We start from the raw sequence: 24,645 nt of genomic DNA, 5'->3' as shown, positions 1-24,645 counted from the left end.
GTGTTGGTGGAGTGGTCTGGGTGTGTGCCTTTTCCAGTGTTCATGGTTGTATTGGGTGCACCTGTGGCCTATTTTTTCCCACCTGGGTCCATTTACGGTCTGGTCCGCGATGCCAGTGTTTCTGGCATGGTTTTTCCAGCGCTACCAGCATTTTTGTGCCGGTAGTATCAGTGATGGCCTGTTTGTAATTGGCTGCATGCTCCATGGTGCTGGTGATTCCAGCATGTGTCTGGGGGGTTTGCCGGTAATTCCGATGTCTGTGTCTCTGGCACTGGTGGTACAGGGTTTGCTGCATGCAGTGGCAGTGCTACCGGCATTTCAGCTCGGATTTCTGCAATCCGGTAATAGTGCCGGTACACGGTGCTACCGGCATGTTATTACCGGACCACCAAACTTATAATGAGGGCCAAAGACTAAAAATTGTGCTTATCCACAAACTGGCATCTATCAACGAGAAACAGCAGGGAGACTGGGGGAAATAGGAAGTCCCTTGGATCCGTAATAAAAGAAGATGAGCAAAATTAAATAATGGGGGACTGGCAGAGGTTCACCATACCGAGAATCCTGAATTCCCCTGTAGACCACAAAGTATATTTGTTAACCAGAAAAAGAAGAACGAACTAATTTACACTGAGAAAATGAGTCGTGTTTTTCTTCTTGGTAGAAAATCATCCCACTGACCTTTATACTTCCCCAGATTAAGTTCAGACTGCTGTGCATGAATGCTATGGCTGTCATGTGTCATTTTGGTTTTCCTAATGGTTGCACTTTGATACACATATTCCTCATAGGCATGAGTTATGGACTGTACCTTTATTCTCTATTAACTGTTCTTATCACACTTAATACGTTTGGGATATATGTTTATTATTGACTGTTTAGTTGAATAGTGTCTGCAGGAACTTCATCTGATTTGTTCTTCTCAACCTGTGACCCAACCGGTGATGAAAACAGATCTGTGGTTAATTAAGCCTTTGTGACCGGCTTCTGTCGCTCGGAGGGTCTTTCACGCCTCCCCCATCGCAGCCCTGTGGTACTGAGACTAAATAAGTATAAAGATCAGGATTATTCTTAAAAATATGTCTCCTTTCTCACAGCATTACTTCAGCTGGCTTTCTGCTGGCCCTGTTCAGGGCTGGTCTGCTGCAGTTGCTGCACCTTCAGGCTCTAGCCAGCAACATGAACTCTGGCCTCCTAGCCTCCTTCAGTCCTGCCTTGCTCTGGATCAGAGTCTTCTGTTCTCACACCACCCTTTCTCTCCCTCCACGTGTCTCGCCAGAGTTAGTACTTCCTTTATTGGCCGTCTGTCTGTGTCCCAGTCAGGTCATCATAGACACAGACATCATATCCAGTCTTCCTGCTACACATAGTATGGACTTTGGATGGTGAGCCATCACATTGTTACTATAGTAAATGCCTATCAACCACCCAATTTGCACACATGAGAAAAACTCATAAGCATGTATGGGCTTATTTCCATACATTTGCACACATACATTTTGCTCATGTGCAAACACTGCTTATGCAAAGTGCATTATCGTTAGTGCAAATGCTGTCCAAATTGCGACAATTGGAGTAGTCTATTGTGCCAAGATGTTTGCACATGAAGAAAATGCCTTTGCGCATAATCAAATATATGGCAATGAAGCCACTGGTGTCTTGGCAACATGGCATACTCTCTGATTATATAGTTGCTCAAGCGGATGTTACTGATAAGGAAGAGACCAAGAATATACAGGCAACAGACCTGCTAGACAAGGAGCTATCACCTGACAGACAGTGGTCCCACTCAGATCAATTGCTTTCCTGCATGCACTACTACCGCCACACTTAAAGCTGGTTGCAGGCCTCCATTTTAGCTTCCATGTCCTTCTAGCAAACAATGGGAAGCAGTGCTGGAATATGCCAGAGATACCAGTGCAGAGCTCTCCATCAGGGCATTTGTGAGATAGCTATGAGTACTGAGGCACATATGATAACCACATAGCACGATTGCCCCGCTGAGCCAATGCAATGTGCCATTTTGTGTGTTTCATTAAGGAAACTGCTAGAAGATTTAAGAGTGTGGGTTATCTCCCTCATGCAAGAGAGCTCAACAGAAGCTACATAGGTTCATAAGCATAATCCCATTGCGACCGCACTGCCTGCCTGAGAGTAGATAGTAACATGCCGGTACATACCACACATGGGGACAGGCAGGATTCCCACAAGAGTGAGCACTGTGTGCGAGCGGTCACTCCCTAAAAACAAAAGCACTATATGATCGTTCCAATTAAAGATGAGAATTTAAACAACCACACAGAGATGGCAAGACTGATTTGTATGCATGTCAGAAATAATTAGTTTATTTCGCAGGCATTAAAGTTCATTATCTGAAGTTCCAACCCCATTACTTGACCAAAGCCTGAACCTCTCACACCCAAAGCACTTAAAAGGTGTTACAAGAGTGCTAAAGAGGGTGCCACCAGAGCACCCCATGAATGCAACTGAATGGTTCACCTAGGTGGCTTCTCACAAAACCACACTGTTTCAAGGTTGGCATCAGTAAAAGAACTTTCATACATTTCTGAAATGACGAGGGCCGATAGAATCTCACCCTAGCAACGTGGCTCCAAGTGGAAATGGACACTAACAGCTGAAGGACCCTTGTCTAAACAGCTGGGATTCAAATTGGCAAGGGCGTGAAGGGGGTGTAGGCCCCTTACTCTTTTTAGCAGAATTGAAAGCACATATTGAGTTTTCTGGGACTGTAAGACCCTCACCGATTTAAAATAGTGCTTCATTTTGATAACCCGCGCCCTTTAGATCAGCGAAAGCATTTGCTCCTCATTCCGCCTTCATGTCATCCCGAAAAGAGGGATCTATGGGATTCCATGGACCGCAGTTAGTTTGTTGGCTTCTAGCTCGACTCTTGAATGTTGACTTTTTCAATTAGTTTTAATGGGGGTGCCCCACATGCTCCACTCCTCCTACCATACTACTCCTACACACACACATTCAAGAGTCGAAGTAGAAAACCACACAGTAGCTGTGGTCGTTGGAATCACTGCACGCGTGTCAGGACATAACCCGCGGCTATCTAGCACCAGACTCCTGCTAGGGGCCTTATCCAATCCTGCCTCCCTTCTTTCTTGGCTCTCTCCTTTCGGAAAGATGTGAGCCAGAGGGTCGAGCTTATTGTTGAATGTTAGGGGGTGCAAAGACGCCCACGTTTTTTGAGCCCCAGTCCTAGGACATATTTTAGCACTTCCCTCACCTGACACCTGCATGCTTTCTCCAGTCCCCAGTCACTTTCTCCTCAGGAATCTGAATGTCGTATCCTGTCCTTCTATCATTGGTCCCGTCAGCTGTAGTGACCTATCTCTCCTAGCAACGGATCCTCCCCTCTTACGTAACCACTGGACTCCAAACTGCTGCCTAAGGTGAAGAGTCTCTCACTGCAGTCCAGGCAGGCTTTCCAATGAAATAAAGTAGTGATACCATAGTGAGTTCCTGGTAGTCAGACAAATGAAGTCCCTGTAAACTCAGCCCACACCTACTCTTAAGGAAAAAACAGAGAAAGACAATAGAATCAGGCTCTGACTAACCCCAACATGGCAAGGGGGTTAAACAAAATAATCTGCATGCCTTCATATGACCTAGAACAGCTGAGCACCTATACCTCAGCAGTGGGCTATGCCATTTACAGTATAACAATGGCGAATGACAGATGGCACATCACATTCAATGTAAATTCTAATGATGCCAGCTCCACCAACTACAGTATTTGTGTGTGTCTAAGTGTGTTGTATAGAGCAAGCCGAAATGAGGAGAAACCATGCGCTGTAGCGGCAGGGCTCAGTATGAAGGATATGGTAGTGGTGCGCGAGCCCAAGATCCATTGATTATTGCGTGATGCTCATATTGATAAGATGTACTTTAAAAAAAAATATATATATATATATTTATTTATTGTATTAGCTGATAAATCAACTTTTACAATTTATGAATTTTACAGTGTAACAAACATTTACTGTACTGTCCTTTTAAACTCTGAGTTATCAGTTCCGCCCAGAGCTGCATGTTTGATGGAGAGCCTTGATGTGCGTGGGTCTGTGGCTCATGGCACTGGTTCAAAGCGAGAGAAAGCAATGCAGCCATGTCTCAGCCACTTTTCCATTGCACAGATATCTGAGATCACGTGGTTTGTCGGGGAGTATGTTAGGAAACAGAGGAGCCGTTCAGTAAAGGCTTGTGAATCACACTTTCCATGCATGTCTCTCCTCAAAGACAATAGTGGGTACCCCCTAAAATGATGCCCCCGACCTTGCTGATAGTGTTAGCAGAGTTAATACTCTGCACATTGCAGGGCACAAATCCACATTCAGTGCACCAATGGTTAAATGGAGCGGATTTGTGTATGCCTGGACTGCAGCAGCGGTGCCCTCCGGTACACACCTCCACTATTGCAACTTCCTATGTCACATTGCCAGGCAGAATCTCACACATGCCCATCTTCATGATCTACATCCAGAACAAAAAGGGCCACAGTCTGTTAAAGTCAGACTGAGGGATATGGACGTAAACGGGGGCTTAAGGGATGATCTGTTTGCCAGGTGGCACCAAGATGTGCAAAACCCTGTATATATGACCATATATCACAATGGTGTATCACTGCAAATCACCAATATTGCCAGATGGTCACCTGGCTATTGGTCACCTGGCTATTACATTTCTGCGTGCCTACAAACACATGCATGTTCTTAGGGACACAGAGCGCACACACGCACTCACAGGGTAGGGTTCTGCAGATAGGTGAAACATGTATGCCTTTGGTGATAGAAGCATGAGCTTTGGAACACTTTTAGACCGTAGTAACAATGAAGAATTTTGGCTATAGGCCAATCTCTGATTTTCTCTGGAAGAAAACTGCCAATCATTCTTAAGTATGTCCACGAATTGAAGTCACAGTTCCTATATTTTTGTAGAATCTTGTATTTTTTAGTGTTTGTGACACGTGATTTATACCTTAGAAGTGTAAAAAATGCCTAATTAATTGAAAAATAAATGTGCCAGTTTTATGCCATAATAGACTTTTTTTATCTCTTTAGTAGTAAAACACATAAAAACAAACATCAACTACAACAAACACTGCATAACAACTGGCACTGCGTGTTGAAGTCCACACTCTATTTGCCTCCTTGGCGCAGCGGCACTGCTCTCTGCTTGTCTGTCCATCATATTTAGTGCTTAATCTCCTCTGGCTTTTCCACTGGCCTTCTTGCGGCCCACATCCCCCAACAAGTTCCTTCTCTGTCCCTGTCGCCAGGGGTTTAATCCTCCTCTGGCCCACTAGGGCCTGTCGTGTCTTGCCCATCTGTGGTGCAAAACAGGTCCTGGATAAGAGAGTTCCATGCAAGTAGTTTAGCCCCACTCTCCCCACATTGCGCCTCTCTGGTCCACACAGATGTTTCCGCTATTGTCCATTTTCTCAGGTCTGCCCACCACATTTCTACTGATGGATCTGTGTTCGAGTTCCACGTCATTGCTATGCAACTTTTTGCCAGCATACACATTAAGTCCTTCAATGTCGCGATGTGTGTCCGCTGTTTGCCACCCCTCAGGAACAGTCCTAGGAGGTAAGACTCTGGTGACCACGCTTGCATCTGGATCCCGCCTGCCTGTGCTCTCGTCTTAACAGTGTTCCAAAAATTAAATAGACCAGAACCGGGCAGGACCAGAACATATGTGTCATATCCGCCTCCTCTGTCGCACAATGCGGGCAGCTCCGGGTCCGATCGAATCTCACGTTCCTGGAGACTTTTTTAATATACTGAAATTTCCTGCTCCATTCCTCGTCAGTGAAGGTCCTGTGGAGTTCCTCCTCCCATCTGGCTCTTACATGCAGCGTCCTCTCATTGTTGCCACGCAGGAGCTGTTTGTAAAGCCTGGATATCGTGTGTCCACCCTCTAACACATCATACCATGCGTCCAGGACTCCCTCACTGTCACCTTCTCCTGCCAATGTCCTCCACCTGCTCTTGATCCTCAAGCTGTTGTACATTAGGAATTGGCCACTGTGTATGCCCTGTTCTTCCATCAAGGTCTGAAAATCCACCCACTCCCCATCTTTCCATAGGTCTCCGGTCCGTGCCAATCCCCTGTCTTCCCACTGAGCGCGATTGGTGGCCAGGGACGCCGTGTGGACGTCAACTAGTCCCGCAAGGGGAATTTGTCAGGAGTAGGTGTCCTGTGCTCCTTGCATCTTCCAGGCTCTCCGCCACAAGGTCAGGCCCAGCTGGACTATGGTAGGGAGTAGTTTGGCTAGGGTTTTATCAATTCATGGCAGTTCTCTCAGGTAATAGTGTCCTATTGCTGGCTGAAAAAGCAGTGTACCAATGGATATGTCATCTCCCAGCCATTTTATGACGAACTGGAGTTGCCCTGCCAGGTAGTATCGTTCGAAGTCTGGGAGTCTAATTCCTCCCCACTCGTAATCTCTCTACAGTGTGTTCAGCGCTATCCTGTGCCACCACCCCATAGGAACTCTCTTCCTATTGCATGTAGCCGTCTAAAGAAGGGCATGGGGATGTTGTACAGGATATTGGTAAAGTAGTACAATAGGCGGGGCAGGACCGTCATCTTCAACAGCGCTGCCCTTCCTATCATCCTCAGTGGGAGTGTCTTCCAGAACATCATAGTTTTTTCTATCCTGGCTAGTGCCACCTGTGTATTAGCCGTATGTGTTACTGTGGTGCTGTGGTGTATGTCCCAGACTCGGCAACTGGTCATGGGTGGCCATCCTCAATCTCGCCAGTGGGAAGAGCGGGGATTTTTCCTTGTTGATCGTAATACTCGACAATCTGGCAAATGCCCCTAATGATTCTAGTAGGTCTGGCACACTTTCCCTCGGGTTCCTGACATAGAGGAGCATGTCATCTGCATATATTGAAATTAGGTGTACCACCCCATCTATTTCAATTCCGACATTCCTGTACTCTGTTCTTAGAAAAACAATGAATGGCTCCAAGGCCAGTATATATAGCATCAGAGAAAGTGGGCATCCCTGCTTTGTGGCCCTACCTATCTTCCATTGCTCTGATATGTGCCTACCCGTTTTCACCCTTGCTCCAGGATCTTTATAAAGAAGCCGTATCCAGAGGAGATACCCCTCGCCTATGCCAAAGTGAGCCAGCGCCCCCAAAAGCCACTCCCAGTTTACTGAGCTGAATGCTTTGACTGCGTCAAGCGACGCCACCAGGCAGTCTTCTTGTTTCTTTGTGCTCTCAATAACGTAATGGAGTCTGCGCAGATTCCATGTCGTGTTTCTCCCTGGAACATATCCCGTCTGGTCGGGGTGTGCCAGTGTGGATATTAGCAGCTTGAGTCGATTTGCTAGGGCTGCAGTCAGGATTTTAGAGTCCTGATTGATCAGGGAAATCGGTCTGTAGGAGCTGCACTGCAGAGGCGACTTCCCCGTTTTCAATATGGGTATGAGGACCGAATCAGATAGGCTCTGTGGCAACCTATCCTCCTCATATGCCTCCTGAAATGTCTCTAGCAGTCGTGGGGCCAAGATGTCTTTATATTTCTTATAGAATTCCCCGGGTAACCCATCCGGTCCTGGGGATTTGCATGTTGGGAGGTTGGCTATCACGGCGGTCAACTCATCTAATGTGAAGGGCGCATCCAATGTCTGCAATTGCTCCTCCGATAGCTTGGGGGAGGGGGATTTCCTTTAAGGCAAAAACCTTAAAGGTAAAAATAATGATTTCATTTATTCCTTTGCCAATCCAATGCATCCTATGATACACAGACTTTCCAACTACAGCTGACATCCACCCTAATAGCACCTCATCTTTTCTTTTTTCTTCTTTCTTAGAAACTCCTATTGGGGTAAAACAGCACAGGGGAAACCCCAAACACACACGTTACCAAGAGAGCTCCAATTTCAAACTAATTTGGAATCTAAACATGGGCCAAGCTTTCTAAATAAATGCAAACATTTAATCATTAGGTAAGATTACCATAACAAGGAAATATGCTAACAACATTTTAACTTTCATTCTCAAATTAATTTACTGCCTGTTTTTCTCAAGATTGAACCTAATTTTGCGCCAAATGTTATTTTTGTGATACAAATATTGTTTCTTTGCTTTCACATTGCTAGAGATGCACATTAGTTAAATATATGATCTTTTTTTGTTTTTTTTTTGCATGTTTATATCTAATCAATGAATTTGAATTGAATTTTCTGTTATAAATCCCTCCTGATGAGCCAATAGATTTGGTGAAACACGTGTAGAGGGCACTACTATTTAAGAACAATTTTTGGAGGATCATTTTTGGAATAAAAAAGCCTCATGATACAACAAACATGATTTTTGGAATATCATTTAACCTATAGTTAGCGTTAAGTTCAGGTGCACTAGAAGGTGACTTGAAAATTCTGTCCAACTCCAGGTTGTCCAGGGTTTTCTGTAGGGCCCTGGCCTGCGGGGCCTGTTTACTCTGCTTGCTGTTAGACACTGCGGGTTCAGTGTGCAGTTGAAATCTCCCGCCCATATTAACATCGCTTCCCTGTAGGGGGGTAGCCGGGGTGTAATCGCCTTGAAGAACTCTGCCGCATCATGATTGGGTGCATACAAATTGATCAAGCACACCTCTTTGTTCTCCAATAGTCTGAGTATGAGCAGCATTATGCCTTTGCTGTCCTTTTCTTGTCTTATTAGTTTGAAGGGGACTCCTGGAGCTATCCACGTTAGGACTCCCCTAGCATAGTTCGAGAATGTTGAGCTGTACATTTGGCCTCCCCATTTCTTAGTTATCTTAGTTTGCTTCTCCGCCATCAGATGTGTTTCTTGTAGCATAACAATTAGTACTTTTGCCCTATTCAGCCAGGCGTAGACCCTCAGTCTCTTGACGTACGCATTTAGCCCCCTGACATTCCAGGTGGCAATGACTACTTTGTCTTGGCCCATTGGGTTGCATCGTTTCATGGCCTCCTCATTCCCATAGGCCTGCCTGTCAGCTTGTGTCTGTCGGTGGGCATTCTTGTTTATTTTATTTATTTATTTTTATTTTTTGCATTATTTTTTAAAATTTTTATTTATTTATAAAGCGCAGCCAGGCCCTGGGGCATACAGGCGCGTCAGTTTAGGTCAGGTTACAGAACGTTACAGTTACATACAGAGTAGTGTTACAGATACATACATATTGCAGTTGCAGGCATAAACAACGGGTGATACAGTTCAATACAGTAAAATAATAAAGTATGGTATATAGAGTAAGAACAGTGGGGCAGATGGCAAGTCTAAGATCCGGGAGATTAAGCTGATAATGTATCCAAGTTCTGAAGCCAGCGCTTAGTATTATTCTTGAATAAGTGGAAGGAATGTTCTGATCTGAGGGGAGCAAGGAGAGTGTTCCATAACTTAGAAGCCTGTACTGGGAAGCTAGCTCCTTCCGAGTTGTGGAGTTTGGATCTTGGTATCACCATGGTGTTTGCTTGAGCGGCTCTAAGTGGTCTTGAAGATGTATGTGGGATGAGTTGGTTGGTAAGGTAGGCTGGTGCGAGGTTGGCTCTGGCTTTGTGTATTAAGGCAAGAGTTTTGAGAGATATTCTATGCTCTACCGGGAGCCAGTGCAGATTGCGTCTAGTCTCTGAGATATGTGACTTCTTAGGGATGTTGAGGGCTGCCCTGATGGCGTTATTTTGTAGTACTTGTAACTTGTTAATGTTTTTGTGGCTGGTACCTAAATAGAGGGCATTACAATAATCTAATTTGGACAGAACTAAAGTTCTGGCCAGTGTGATGCAGTTAGGCGTAGAAATGAATGGCCTGCAGGCGGTGATAAGTTTACAAGTATATGCTGAGGATGATGCTACCGCATTGGTTTGTTTGGAGAAGGATAAGGTGGCATCCAGGTAAATGCCAAGGGTTTTAGTGTTGTTTGAGACGGTGATGGGATTGCCATCTATCTTAAATGATTCAAAAGCAGTATTTAGTTTTTTTAGTTTAGCGTGAGTACCAAGGATGAGCAGCTCAGTTTTATCGTCATTGAGACAAAGACCGTGATGTGCCATCCACGCTTATATTACTGCATAGATTTCGTTGAGGGTTTTGCTGTCGGTTGCATAGTCTCCAGTGATAGGAATGAGTATCTGGGTGTCGTCCGCATAGTTAGTATACGTGACACCCAGATAGTCAAGGAAATCGAAAAGGGGCTTCGTGAAGACATTATAGAGCGTTGGGGACACACAGGATCCCTGTGGGACCCCACAAAGTACCGGCGAGGGTTCAGCCGAGTCAGTGGGAGAGAAGACCCTCATAGTTCTGTTCACCAAGAAGGAGTTGATCCAGGCAGTGGCTGCGTCAGAGAAATGCGCTGCAGATTTCAGATGGTGGCAGAGTGTTTGGTGGTTGACCAAATCAAAAGCTGCTGACAGATCAAGCAGTAAGAGGAGTGCTGGTTTATCATTGTCTTTTAGAATGTGGATATGAGTGGTGAGATCTATTAAGACAGTTTCCGTGCTGTGTCTAGGTCGGAAACCGGATTGCCTTAGTCCCAGTAGATTGTTAGATTCTAGATAAGCCTGTATTTGCAGGTGAGCTGCTCTATCCAATATTTTTAGTAAAAAGGCTACTGTTGTTATGGGCCTATAGTTAGACGGGATGGCTTAGTTAAAGGGTCGGTTTTATGATGAGTTGAATGACCCAAGCGTCTTTTAAGTTATCAGGCACTACTCCAATTTTGAAGGAGTCATTGATAAGGTTAGTAATAAATGGGGCAAGGTCATGTTCTGCTGCTTTGATGATCGGAGCAGGGTAAGCGTCTCCTTGACAATTCGAAGGTTTGAGTTTCCTAATGATATTTTCCACCTCCCAAATTGAAAGGGGTGAGAAACTAAATGGTTTACAGGTAGGCTCAAAGGTGGGTGTCTTATTGGGAAATTGTTTGTATTCAGGGTCAGAGAGTAACAAACATTTTTTCACGTTTATTTTAGATTGTAGCAGAGCTATTTTATCTAATGGTGCCTTCTGGATGTTAGTGCACCATTGTGCATCTGTGATACATTTGTCAATAGGGGTGATGGGGGATTCTAATTCTTTTAGGATCTTAAAAAGTTCTTTAGTGTTTGATTCCGCTTGTATTATCCTTTTGTTGTAGGTATCTTTTTTGGCGAGTATGATGGCTTCTTTGCAGTTAGAGGATTCTAGAGTTAGCTCATTTTTTATTAATTACTGTATGGCACTTTTTCCAATGTGCTTCTGCAGTTCTCTTGGTTTTACATAGTTCTCTTAGATATGGCATGAACCACGTATTCAAATAACGTTGTGGTTTAGATTTCCGTAATTTTAGAGGGCCAATGGTATTCAGAGCTTTAAGTATTGCCTGATTGTAGATGTCCACTAAGACTGTAGGGTCAGAAGTGGCAGTATTGTTGAGAAGGGGGAGTAGTAACGGTAGGAGTTTATCCGGTGTAATGTCTTTCTTGTTCCTGGTGCAGGTAGCTGGAGCAATGATTGGGGCTGGACGTTGTGTGTTGGCTTTGATAGAGAAGGTTATTTTATGGTGATCCGACCAAATACATGGTTCATTAGATAGGAGATTGATAGCGCAGTTAAGGTTGGTGATCCAATCCAACGTTCTTCCTTTGATATGTGTAGGCTCTTGAATGATGTGGGTGTGACCCAAGTCAGATAGAATGTTCGCTAGGTCAAGGGTGTTAGTGTCCATCGGGTCGTTAAGACCAAGATTGAAGTCCCCAACTAGGATAGTTTGTGAGTTGGGTTTAGTGTCAGTGGATATAAGGGATACAATGTCCTCAGTAAATGAGGAAATGGGTCCAGGTGGTCGGTAGATGAGGGGCACTGTTGCTGTATGGTTGGGTGATAGTGTTAGTTTGACGGACAAGAATTCAGAAGTCGAGATTTGTAAGTCCTGAATGACTCTAATGTCAGTGGTGTTTCTGAAAATGAAGGCAAGTCCGCCTCCTTTCATCTGATTGGTGTTTCTATCACATCTGATTATAGCATAATCGTTCGGTATGGCTAGGGCCAAGGAAGGGCCGGAGGCTGCATTTAACCAAGTTTCCATGACCGCGAGGAGGTCAAGCTTTTCAGAGGTTAGGAAATCAGCGATGTCCAATGAGTGGGCGGGGAGGGACCTGGCATTTACCAAGGCTGTTTTGATGAATGTGTCTTTTGTAGAGGTTTTCTGTGGTGGTAAGGGTAAGTCATGCAAAGTGATAGTGGCTAACTTGGTGTCTGAGTCAATGGGCTGGTTGGATAGCATATTATGCATGCACAAGTGTTTGATACTCTTATGGACATGAGGCTGAGGGTTATTAGTTCGCAGACGGGCTCCTAATCTCGAGTTTCTGATTGTGATGCTAGGGTGGTGAGAACATGGTGAAGCATCGTTATTTGTGATATTGTTGCACGGTGGGGGTGAGCTATTATATAGTTTCAAGTATGGGCGCTGTTTTAGAGGGGTGGGTCTAGAATTTAGTCTAAGGTTTCTATTAGTAGTGGAGCAGGGTTGATTGGGTGTTGGTCTAGTGGCAAAGTGGCATATCCAGAGTGCTGGATCATCCAGGTAAGGGTTGGCACAGACCATAGTATTAATCCACAAAGTGTGGGTAATAGCTACCCCAGGTGTGAAGGTGGAAGTGTAGTCAGTATGTGGGAGGGATTGGCATGTCGAGTGTCTGGTTTAGGTGTGCACTGCACTAGGTGAAGGAGAGTAGTTAGGCACCAATACATAGTGGAGGTATGCGGTGGCTGTGGGCAAGGGTGTGAACTGGAGCTCTGAATGAGTGGAACAATTGGATTGCACTTGGGTGAAATGCAATGGCTAGCGCCTGGATTCACGGTAGTTCATTTAGGCTGCAACAACAGTGAGGCCACAACTTAGTTCCCAAGTTGATACGTTAGGCTAGGTTGCAGTAAAACGATACCTAGCTTCAAGATAGGGGCAGTTTGGCTAAGGATTACGGGGTGCAACACCTAGTTTACAGGATAAGGCAATTGGCAATGCAATAAGTAACATCAAGATACGAACAATTGGCTAAAAGCAATGGACAGCAGCTAGGTTCAGGTTAAGGCAAATAGGCTAAAAGCAATGGGTAACATCAAGATAAAAACAATTGGCTAAAAGTGAAAGGCAGCACCTAGTGCATGGAGCAACAATCAGACACAGGTAATAAAAGATAGCTATGCTTCATCGACTTTGCACTAGGGATGTAACGGTATAACGGTATACCGTTAAAGATACCGTGAACCACTTAATTGAACAATAATAACCGTCCCATTGTTTATACCGTTATACCATTCATACCGTTAAGTGTGCTTTTCAACCTGATTTGGAAAGGCTGCAGTAAGCAATTGCTGCACAGTCTTGGTTTTGCACTGTTGGATGTGCCGTCTGGCAAGTAGTTTCAGTTGGAGCAGTTTTTAATGCCATTCCATAAACCACACGTGCCTTACACAAAATCAATATGTTAGCAATAGGAAGAATAGATACAGTGCCAAGAAGGAAAAGGGTTTACTTTGGGGTGGCGGCTTTGGGGTCTATATATTTATAATGGATAATGTTCTCTAAACATACAGCAATGGGGGATTTCGCTAGTTCTATCATTGAATTTACATATAATAAGTCACACTGCGAAATTCACTCATCTCTGTGGGTATTCCCTGCTGCCATACCAAAGGGTAACATGTCAGTGATTACTGAACACCTTTTGGCCTGCAAGTAAACTAAAGGCTGTAACGTAAAGAGAGAGTGCGTTTGTGTGTGTGTGTGTGTGTATGTGTGTGTGTATGAGCACAAGCGTATACTACCATCACCCTCCATTGATCTGTGGCATGCAGGTTATCAAGATGGCAACATGTTCATCTTCACCAGTAGCCAGTGGGGGAGCAAAAAGCCTAAATGACCACTTAAGAAAAGCTATTCAGTTTGGTTTGCCAGTTGCAGCAGGCCTCCACCCCACCCACTCCTCTCCACACGTGTGTTTGTGGTTGGTGGAAGCAAGGCATTTCAGTGGAAAGTATGTTGAAAAGCCCAATTCTGGCCCTGGGTGCCTGGTTTTGTTTGTGATGATACATCTGTCAATTTATGACCTTTTAGAAAATATTTGTTAAGATTAGTTAACTCCACCTGCTATACCGCGATAACCATGATATACCGTCATTTGGCAAGAAGGTTATTGTACCGTCATAAAACCAATACCGTGACACCCCTACTTTGCACCATGTGCGTTTTGGGGAAATCAGTTAATGTGTATAGCACAGGCGGTGTGTACACGGGTCAACTCAGGTCAGGTTAACGAAACATAATGCAACTTAATGGGTTGGCAGGCAATAGGCATACATCAGTAGACAATCAATTAAATTAAAATAGGTCAGAGCAGGACCGCCCGCTATAAGACAGGTTTACTGATTATTGAAGCAGTCCACGCAGGTAAAGGCAGTACGAGGTCCAGTGTAAGCAAATAACATAGGACCACTGGGCTAAATCACACAGGTTTTTAGACAGGTTAAAGCATGTAATACATACTAGTGTAGGCAGTTGTAAGACAATTATGGTAGGGCACTAGCCTTGTATTAGGCAATGTAACAAGCTAATAGACACGCGGTCAGTCCGTGACAGACTGCCGCCGAACTAAATAGTGATGGTGATGGGCCCTAGTACATACATGTTAGAGCAGCGTTATACAAAGGGAGGGACGTTGACGCAGCAGAAGATAGGAATTTGTGTCGAATGTTCAATCACAATGTACCACGCTTAGTTGGCAAAGTTAAAAATAGTTCCGATGCCGTAATCAGGATAAAAGCATGCGATTGCTGTGGCTGATCGTACTTGTGGTGTCACGGTTGTAATGCATTCGGCGGTATAACGCTCGAAGTGCAAAGACGACATCCGGAGACGCAGTCGTGTGCGGAAATAGAACGGGCATGCTTCTAAAGGCATGGGCAACGATCGAACAGTACTAGGAGGGGAGGCGGGAAGTCCTGGAAGCAATCCTTCCTCCTCCGCATGCTCTCGCATGGGGTGGGGTCGACCTTTCCTATATGTGCTGTACCCCACTTGTGTGGATTTATTGCGGGTTTCCCTCCTTGTTGTGCTGCTCTGATAGCCCTCATCGGAATATGTGTGATTTGCCTGCCATTTGCGCTTTGTTCCTGTTACTTGGTGCTTCCTTCCCCACATGTGCCTTCATTCTTCCTACCTATCCACTCACTAACCATGACTACTAACCAAACGCCCAGCCTCCCTCCCCCTGCTCGAGCCTCGCTTCTTCTCTTGCTCTGCCCACCGGAGCGGCACTGGCTTGCGGCAGCGTGATGCCTTGGAACTGGCATCCTAACTAACAAAAGTCTTGGGGTTGCGTGTCTCGTCGCCATCTGCGGGAATAGCGAATCTCATTGCTCCTTTAGTTATATGCCTGCTGACTTGCATAGCATCAATGGTGTCGGAACTGTCTTCTCTTGATTGACTCACTTCTATTGTCCTCTGAGGCAATTCTCATTATTGTTAGCGTTTCTGGGTCTTCCTTGCGGGATGCCTTGCTGGTCCATCCACGCCTGGGACTCCTCTGTTGTCTCAAAGAAATGCGATCTGCCCTCTCAGATCACCTTCAATTTTGCTGGGTACAACAACATGAACATGTAGGGAAGACCCGCTGCCTTGAGGCGTTCCTTGATAGGTCCATACCGGGCACTTTGTCTCTGGACCAAGATGGTGTAGTCTGGTAAATCGTTATCCTGGAGGAATTTCCAGTTATGCCCCTCCCCTCTCTGGAGAAAGTCAATATCTTGTCTCTATCTTTGAATTTCATAATTCTCACAATCATTGACCTCGGAGGAGCCCCCGGTTGGGGCCTCCTGGTCAGGGCTTTATGGGCTCTTTCTACTGTGAAGCCTTGGGACAGTGCCCCCCCTGATCTCGTGTAGCAGGAGCTTGTCGACGTGATTTGTGGGGTCCTGGCCCCCTTTACCATCTGGCAGTCCCGCTATCCGGATGTTATTCCTTCGAGCCGTCCCTTCTGTGTCCTCCAACCTTTGTTCCAGGGTCTTCACCCGTCAGAGCAGTCAGACATTTGGGTCTGGGTGGTTGCCACGTCAGTGGTATTCTGCTGAACTTGTTGTTCTGCCGTGCCCACGTGGTCTGCGAGGCTCCGCGCATCCTGTCGGAGGAGGCCCACGTCCACCATCACTGTGTCCATCTTATTTTCCAGGGATGTCTTCAGGGCCGCTATAGCTTCTAGTATTGGGTTTCTGCCTCGCCCTCTTCCTGCTGTGCGCTAGATGAGGCCATGGCAGCGTCTGATTGGGTGGGCAGGCACTTGTCCGTCTTCTTGGCAAAAGGTTCAATGCTGGTTTGTTTGCTCTTTCCCCTTTCGATTTGTTTGACATCCTTTACTGTCTGACGTGTCACTGTCCTTCTCTTCCCATGCCCCACGGCAGCCGACCAAGCTCCTTTGGGGGCCGGGGGACCAGACAAGCGGTGCCCTGCATTGTTTCAGGCGCTCCACTTCTCCTGCACGCATACGTTGCTGCAGCCTCTGTGGGCCATCCGCCTTCGCTTTGCTATTTGTCCCTACAAGGATGGGAGGGGGCGGCTCCAGTTTATTTTGTACTGCAGGCCGCCTTATTATTCAGTGTGGTTTACCTCATAGATGGTTACCGGCAGGCCTGGAGGCGGGTTACTCCGGGCGGTTGGCTGATTGTGTTTCCGTTCGTTGGGGTCACCCTGTCGACCAGCTCAGTGAAATACTTCTGCTGATGTGACTCCCTGCCGGGACAGCGCTGTGGCACTCTCGAGTGGGTTGTGCTCTCCCACGTCCTCCAGTCTTGTTGTACTTTTTGCTGCCACGCATTATCCCTTTGGCGCATGGGTGTTGTGTGTCTGTAGCTCTCATGGTCGCCTGTCCGTTGGGCAGACAGCACTCTGGAGGGGGACAATAAAACCCCAGCTATCGCTCAATAGTGATTGCTCTCTTCTGTTCACCTGCTGGCCAACCCTGCACCAGGGCCGCCGCAGTCGCCTGTCCTGCAGGGACTGCACCACGGTGCACCCCTCCTGCGCTGCCAACACAAGCCCAAACACAGCGGCGGAAGCGGTGCGCCCTCAGTGCCCAGGTCAGCAGCCATGCTTGAGTATCTAGCCATCCTACTCCTCTCCTGAGGGTCGTGTTATTGCAGTTTGTTGGACTTGCAGCTGCCTGGGGTTCACTGCAGCTTACTATCCCCCCCCCCAATGCGCAGCCTGTGTCCTCCTATCTCTCCGCTTACTTGCACTGGATTACCTTCGGCGCTCCTTGTCAGCGCCAGTGCCTATTCCCAGGGGCCGCCCCTCACTGCACACGCTGTCTGAGAGATGCACACTTTGGGTGTCTTGCGACTTCTGGGGCTGGCGTTGTGTGCCCCTATTGACCAGGAACCAGCAGGAACCCCAGAGCCCCTGGTTTCGCTGGATCACAGATGTCTATTGTGGCGGGGGTATGGCCCTCTTCCGGGTGATCTTCTTGCCCCGGATCCGGGTGGGCCCTGTCTGTGTTGCCTGATTTAGCCCCCTCTTCAAGGGTATGCCCTTTCCTTGTCCGGGCCCCCTGCTGTGTTACTTATGGGGGCTCAAATGCGAATGGGGATGTACCGGGTCCGGGTTCCCTGAATGGGGAAATACCAGGCCCTCCAAGGTCAGAATGGCCCGGTATTTCCCCATTCAGGGAACCCGGACCCGGTACCTCGTATGGCTACCTCCATTGTCGCAATGAGGCCCATTGTCGTTATGCTACCTGAAATAATCCAGGGGAAGGGAACCCCTCCTGTATTCAAGGATTCTTTGTCAAATGTGCATACTTGTTTTCTAAAAAAATAACTGTACAATGTAAAATTCAAAACATGTACCTTGGACCTTTGATTATTTGTTTAAGTGTGATGGTCTGGTATAGTTTGGACACATGGACTGTTTATATAATTTTGATGGCAAGACAGAGACTGATTTTTTGTTTTAGTTTAGTCCCAGCTGGGGAAACTTCCTTTAGGATAGGGACAGAAAGGCCTTTATCCAACCCTTTTAAGTTAATAAAATGTCTGATGTTGAACATATTACAACTCTGTGTCAGCCTCTCCTTTCTGACCCCTCACACATTCAACAACATTTTCTGGTCCTCCTGATGTTTTAGAAATGAGTAAAACCCTGATTGTTCCATGATATAAGTTGCACTTTGTTCTGGCAGTCTAGAGTCCGACATTTGTCCTCCTTTCAATTTTTATGGCACAATTTGTATGGTAACCAACTCCAATCTTCTTGTGTTTACGCAAGTTTGAATTTATTAACATTGGTTTGGAGTTGTCGAATGTCACACCCACTGTTAGACTTTACAATTCTATTGTTTGCATCAGAAAACATTCAAAACCCGTCTTTTGAAAAATTGGGGCATATGGCAATATATATTCTATAAACAGAGGAGAAGTAAAATGACCAATAGCCCAGTTAGTGCTGCTTCCCACATCAGATAACTCTACGGCATCTGTATCATCGGGCGTGATCAGTTGCAATTTCGAAACATGGTGCAGAATTTGGATCACTCTGCACCGATTTCTAAAGGGGCTAGCCTCTGTGGCTTTAGGTTTGTATATTTGTATCTTGGATACATTGTATTTGTTTAATTTCGCCTGTGGGTTGCTTTCAGTCTGTCAGGCCTTGGTTTCTTCAAGGAGCTCCTCATTAGTCCTATTCTCAGCATTAGCCATTAACTATGTGTCTGATGAGGCGGCACCAGTAAACTGGGGCCGATCCCCCGCCTCCTCTTCATTACCCATGCATTTGGCGTGGTGCCTCTCTTTCGTTAACCACTGGTCGATAGGGCCCTTCACTTGCTCGGGCTCGTTGGAGCTAATTGTTTTCTTAAAAGCAGTTTTACCACATTTTTTACTGACTGTAGCCAATTCCACATTTCCACCGGGATGTCTCACGGTCACACGGGTCCCTACATTCGTTGCTGCATTCAAACATATCATACGATTCCCATCCTCCATCTTATTTGAACTTTTCAGTAGTCTCTTTCTCTTACATTGAATGCGCTTTTTGTTGTGCTTCCTTCTTTGCTAGATGCATTTTCATTAGTTTCTTCCATAGTTATGGTTTTATCCAGAGCCTGCACATTCTTACTAGCTGGCATTGATTTATGCTCCGTAATATCACTTTCAAGAGGTTCTACAATGCTTAGATCTCTCTCCTCACCTGGCATGGTGGTTGGCGATATGTTCATAAGTGTGTGTAAAATACTACTAATGAGTTCACCTTGAGAATGTAAGAGATGACTATAATAGTGTCGTCCACATTATCACAATTAAGTACATTCATTGTAATTTTCCCCCGGATCCGGTGATTTGCTAATATGCGTTCTGTTAGATTAGCCATGTTGGTGGAAGCTATCACTGTCATATTACTCAAAGGATGATTGACCTCCCGGCCACCCATCGATGCATGCTCAATGAATAGCCCAAGTTCAACAATTAATGATTGTCGTCAATTAGAGAAACCCTAGGAAAGACTCTCCCATTATCTAATTGAAGAGAGGAGGTGACAACCTTTACAAAGTCCGCTACAACCAACACCCCCTCCCTTAATATTTTGTACAGGGAAGGAGGATGTCATTTTCCCTGTGCTACTAGTGCCAGTTGTTTTTTTTTTGCTGCATCCTGATTAACAGTTAGGTCGGGGATTATCTTTCCGCCCGCAATTACATTCAAACACAGCTTCGCTGCTTCCTCTATGCAAGTACTCCATGTTGGATTTTTACAGGTACGAACCGGCATTGATTCCAGTGCAATCAAGCTTGCTTAAGATCTTCATTAAATTTGCGCTCTCCACCAATAGCAATAGGCTCAACAGTCACCCCAGTACCTCACAAGATGATTTAGATTCACATAGATTCACTCTGGTTGCATGTTCGGTTGTACAGCATGTATTCAGCAGTGGGTTGTCAGTATATAATATATGTAAACTTACTGATGGAATGGCCACAACCTGTTTGAAGAAGCCTCCCGCATTCTCTGCAGTCTGCCGGAGTATGTAATTGATGCTGGGCTTTCTGTCCGATTATAAGTCACTGTTACATTCACTGTAATAGCGAGCCATATAGGAGTAAAAATCCAGGCAACCTCACATGCTGTTTTCACTCAACCATGGCACAGCCTCGCTGACATGGGCACTGTACTACCACCAGCTCAGAAAATGTAATCTAGGGCCAGTGCCCGGTACTCTAAGATAAGAGTAAGACCAAATACTCACCTAGACCAAGCCGATCAGCTAAGTAGCTGGGCCCAACAGCCCTCGGGCCGTGTGGCCTGTGGTGCCCCACAAACTTGTGAGGCTTTAAATAGCCTTTCCTAATGTTTGCTGGCCGCTGCTTCTCATTGCTGTTCCTCCTACAACTCCTTGGCGAGAATGCCAGACGTGCAGACTAGAGGAAAAGGCTTGTTAACGAGCCGCATCAAGCCGCACTGCACAGAACTCCAAGAATCAAGGCAGCCGCGTCCGACACAATCCTTCACATTTTATTGAATTGGTTCTCAGCTTAAATTCCAAATGAGGTAGATTATATGTGATAGGTACATCATGACTTAATCAATTTTTGATGGAGGAGTTCTCATTCAAATACATATTTGTTGCTAGGAATAAAATAACTACATACCGTTTTCCAATATGATGTTCCAGTGCTGCTTCACGTCAGTGAAATTTCACAAACCATGTATAGGTTGGAAATAGCAGACATTTTGCTTACGCATCTTGAGCCCCTACTCTGGATCTCTCTGGCCTCTCCTTGGTCAGGGCCCTGTCTCCCCTTTCTGTTCTTTTTTCGTGATCAAGACTTTGATTTCATCTTTGTTTGTCATACCCTAGGCCAGACCTTTGGCCTTTCTGCTCTGGTCTTCCACTTCAGCTTTTCAACTCTGTTCTATTTCCTTGACTAGACTTTAGCCAGTCATATCTTCACTTCCTCTTGGCTAGGACTTCTACCTTCTTTTAATTAATGAGTTGTTCCACAGACCACAATCTCTGCCTGTTCATAGGCCACTGCCTCAATCTCTTCTCTATGGGGATATGATGCCCCACTCGCCTTCTTCTCCCCTTGGGGCAAGCTCCCTGGCTAATCACTTCTCCTCCTCATAGGAGTTCTTCTCCTTCTCCAGCTCTTCTTCCTCATTGCTACTGTGTCACCTCCTGTCCTCTCCTCAACACTCAGTCTTCTCTCTTTACACATCCTCTTCTTTCCAGGCCACACAATATGTAAGCACTCTTTAGGTTACCATTTGCCTTCTCCCTTGTTCTCCAGGCCTCACAGGCTATCACCTTCTCACCTCTCTGGTCACCATCTGCTCCTCATAACAGCCCTTTCCCACTTCTCCAGAATGTACAGGTTCTTTCCATCTCCCTCCTCTATTGGACAGCTCCTCCTTTGTGTTTTCCTTATCTCTGTTTACAGTAGTCTTCCTCCTTTCCAACACTGCATCTCACCATCTCTGCACTCCCGAAATCCCTTTCACCGATATCCTGGGAGGTGGCCTTTATATCGAGCATGTGCTGAAAGCTCCTCTCTGAGTGGCTGAAATGGTTGTGTGACCTGCCTGAGCAAGCTAAGTGGTAGTGGTAGGCATGCTTTGTAGTTCTAGGCACATGAGGGACGCATTTCAATTGGCCAGGCAGTATTCTGAATCTCTTCTGTTTATATTTTCTTATGCTTGAATTGCCACTGCTGCTTTCTCTCCCTGCCTCTTGCTGGAGGTCTGCCCACTATGGGGGTAGTCACAGGATCAGTCTGTGTACTATGCAGCCTTTTTAAGGAGTGTGGAGGTTGATAAACCGTTTCGTATGCACCATACACTAAGTGGGTGCTTTTCCTAATGTTTTCAGTGAGGGAGTGGCTGCAGTGTGCTCTTTCTCCCTGCGGGGGTGATCAAGCTGTGAGTGAAAAGTTAGTTGTCCTTTCTTCGGGTCACCCCTTGGTGTAAGGAAGAAGTGTATCCCTTTTTGTACTGCAAAGAGCTGTACTTATCCCCCTCTCATTGTGTAAAATGGGAGAGTGGTGCAGTTCTCCAGTGAATGCCCTCTTCAGGGAGAGGAATGCACTACTTCTTTAGTCCTCCTCATGGCATTCTTATACCTGAATCCATAATTGTGGTTCCCATATTGTTGCAGGTTTTCCTTTTACAAGACATGGGGCACATGGGAGATAAAGTCCATCTCTGTTTGGCTGAGCAAGGACTGGGTAACCTGGGCATGACCCATGGACCTTATTAAGGTTTCTAGATAGTCTACCTTCTCTGGAATCCACAATCCAGGGTTTCCTCTGTGAGTGATGGCAAATGTGGGGGACATCATTCATGCGTGTTGGGCTTTCTGAAATGGTATCAGTCACTTGGCTTGGGGATATGGTTTCAGGTATTCCAGCTTGATTTGTCGACCTGGGGATGTCATTCCCAGGTTCATGTGATGATGTCCAAGGCGCCACTTAGTTTCCTGGGCGTTTCCTGACAAGAAGTCACATCTTTCTGAAATTTTGCCTCTAAGTGTATTCATCCTCCTGGGTCTTTTCAATATCAACTGCTTGGCATAGCTGCTGTCTATTGTTGACATTTTAGCAAGATATCTGTAATTTCTCATTGGAAAAGGTACACCATAAAGGCGTTATCTTTCTACGGCCAATTCACTCTTCAAGCAACCCTATAAAAGTCAGTATAGGATATGTGTTCATTTTCTACAAGGATATCATTTTGTAGGATGCAGTCCACTATGTTAGGATGTACATTGACCAATTGCCTCCCAAAGCTGAGTTATAGCCTTCTGTTGACCTAGAAAGACTATTATTTATCTTTTATCCTAAATTTGTAATGCTTCTTACAACTGCCTATAGGCCTTGTCTAAGGCCTCAATAACTACTTCCATGTTTGGGTTCATGGGGCAAAATGGATGAGGTATTGTGTTTCTGGAAAAAGTTAACATTCTCCTGAAGTTATGATCTTAGTAGCATCTACTGGGTGGCCCACTGCCACTTGCTGGAAGAGCTCAGTAGTTTTTAACTAGTCGTTGATGGACGTAGGATCTCCATGCCTAGTTTATGATTGAAAACAGGATTCTGATTTAATTGAGAGGATGGAGAAGACCACCCGCCAGGCGATGGGGATGTTTTCATTTGTCTAATTTCCTCTGATCTCTCTGTATTTTCAACCTCTCAACTATCCTAATTCCAACCTAGAGAGGTGAAGAAACATCAATGGCCTTTCCATAGACTAGACTGTTAGTTCTTCTTTGTTTCCATGGTCTATCTCTATGGGCTGAACTCTGGGTCAGTTCTTGCTAGATTCCAGTTCTGACACCATTTTGTGGTGCTCTCAAATGAAATGAGTACAAGGAATAATTCACAAAACGTCACAGCAATCAGTTGGTCAGTGTGACTCTGATGCATTGTATTTGCCTTAAATTGACTTATTTGCTGGTGGAGAATTCTGGCACTGGGACTGGTGACTTAAACCTGCATAGATTTAGGACTTATATGTCAACCTCTCTGTCTGTGAGGTTTCTTCACCAGGTTCTCTTTCTGATCTTGGATTTACCTTTACTCTGCAGTTTCTGATACACAAAATGTTTCAGTTCCCTGTTACAAGTACCTTGTGGTGCATCTTAATTTAATTTGTCAATTGCTTTCTTAAATATTTGTATATGCTTAGGATTCACTTTCATTTCCCCTATTTACTGTTTCACCAACATTCTGGTTTACATTTGGAGATTTCTCCCCTGGTTCCTGTATCTAGACTGCTTCCAGCAATACTTTCATGCGATTAGGACATTCTCGCGTGGCTCCTGTAGTCTGAATTCAACAAACAGGTTTGCTATTAAGAATTTTACCTTCTGTTTCCTGCATCTCAAACTCCACCACAAATCAAATTCAGGCAGTAAAGAGATGGAGTCAGATTTTATTTCCATAGAGATGTGCAGACATGGCCTGAGAAGCTGGCAAAGTATCCCCATCCCAAAAACGTGGCCCTGCAGCCGTACACATATAAGTCAGTGTGCTACATTGCATACTTCAATCTTTCTTCTTTAAGGAGCATCCTCTGGCCTTGGAGTGCATGCCTAACAGCACCATTTGAGACCTGTACATTTCCGCTCAATTTACGTTTCCTGGGCTTAGCATTTTGCAAACATTCTCACTAACCTTAGGAATGTTCTTTCCTAGTTCCTGAATCCAAATATCTTGCTGCAGTACTTTCATATGCTTAGGAACATTCATTCCCTCTTCCTATATTCAATGTCTCAGAATCTCATGCCATTTCTTTGAGGAACTTTCACTGCAGGAGCCAGTATTCCTGGGTCTTATTTATCACAGTTCACTGATAAGTCCTTTCACTACAAAATCTAGCACATATTTTTCCTGTTTATCACTATTCAGTGATGTAAACGTTCACTGTAAGTTCCAGCATGTATTATTCCTCTTTATTCCAGACCCTTTTATTAATGCAGCATTTCAGCTCGCAAGTGGGGGTGTCTTCTTGTCCATACAAAGTGGTATCTTCAATGTGTGTGCCATTCTATTTGCATCTGTTCCTCACCTACGGATTCTCAGGCAGATTTTCCCCTAGCGCACCT

The sequence above is a fragment of the Ambystoma mexicanum genome, chromosome 10 (genome assembly GCF_040938575.1).
Source record: "Ambystoma mexicanum isolate Mex_15411 chromosome 10, UKY_AmexF1_1, whole genome shotgun sequence".
Classification (NCBI taxonomy): domain Eukaryota; kingdom Metazoa; phylum Chordata; class Amphibia; order Caudata; family Ambystomatidae; genus Ambystoma; species Ambystoma mexicanum.
The sequence above is the reverse complement of the archived record's forward strand: the minus strand, read 5'-3'. Positions refer to the sequence as shown.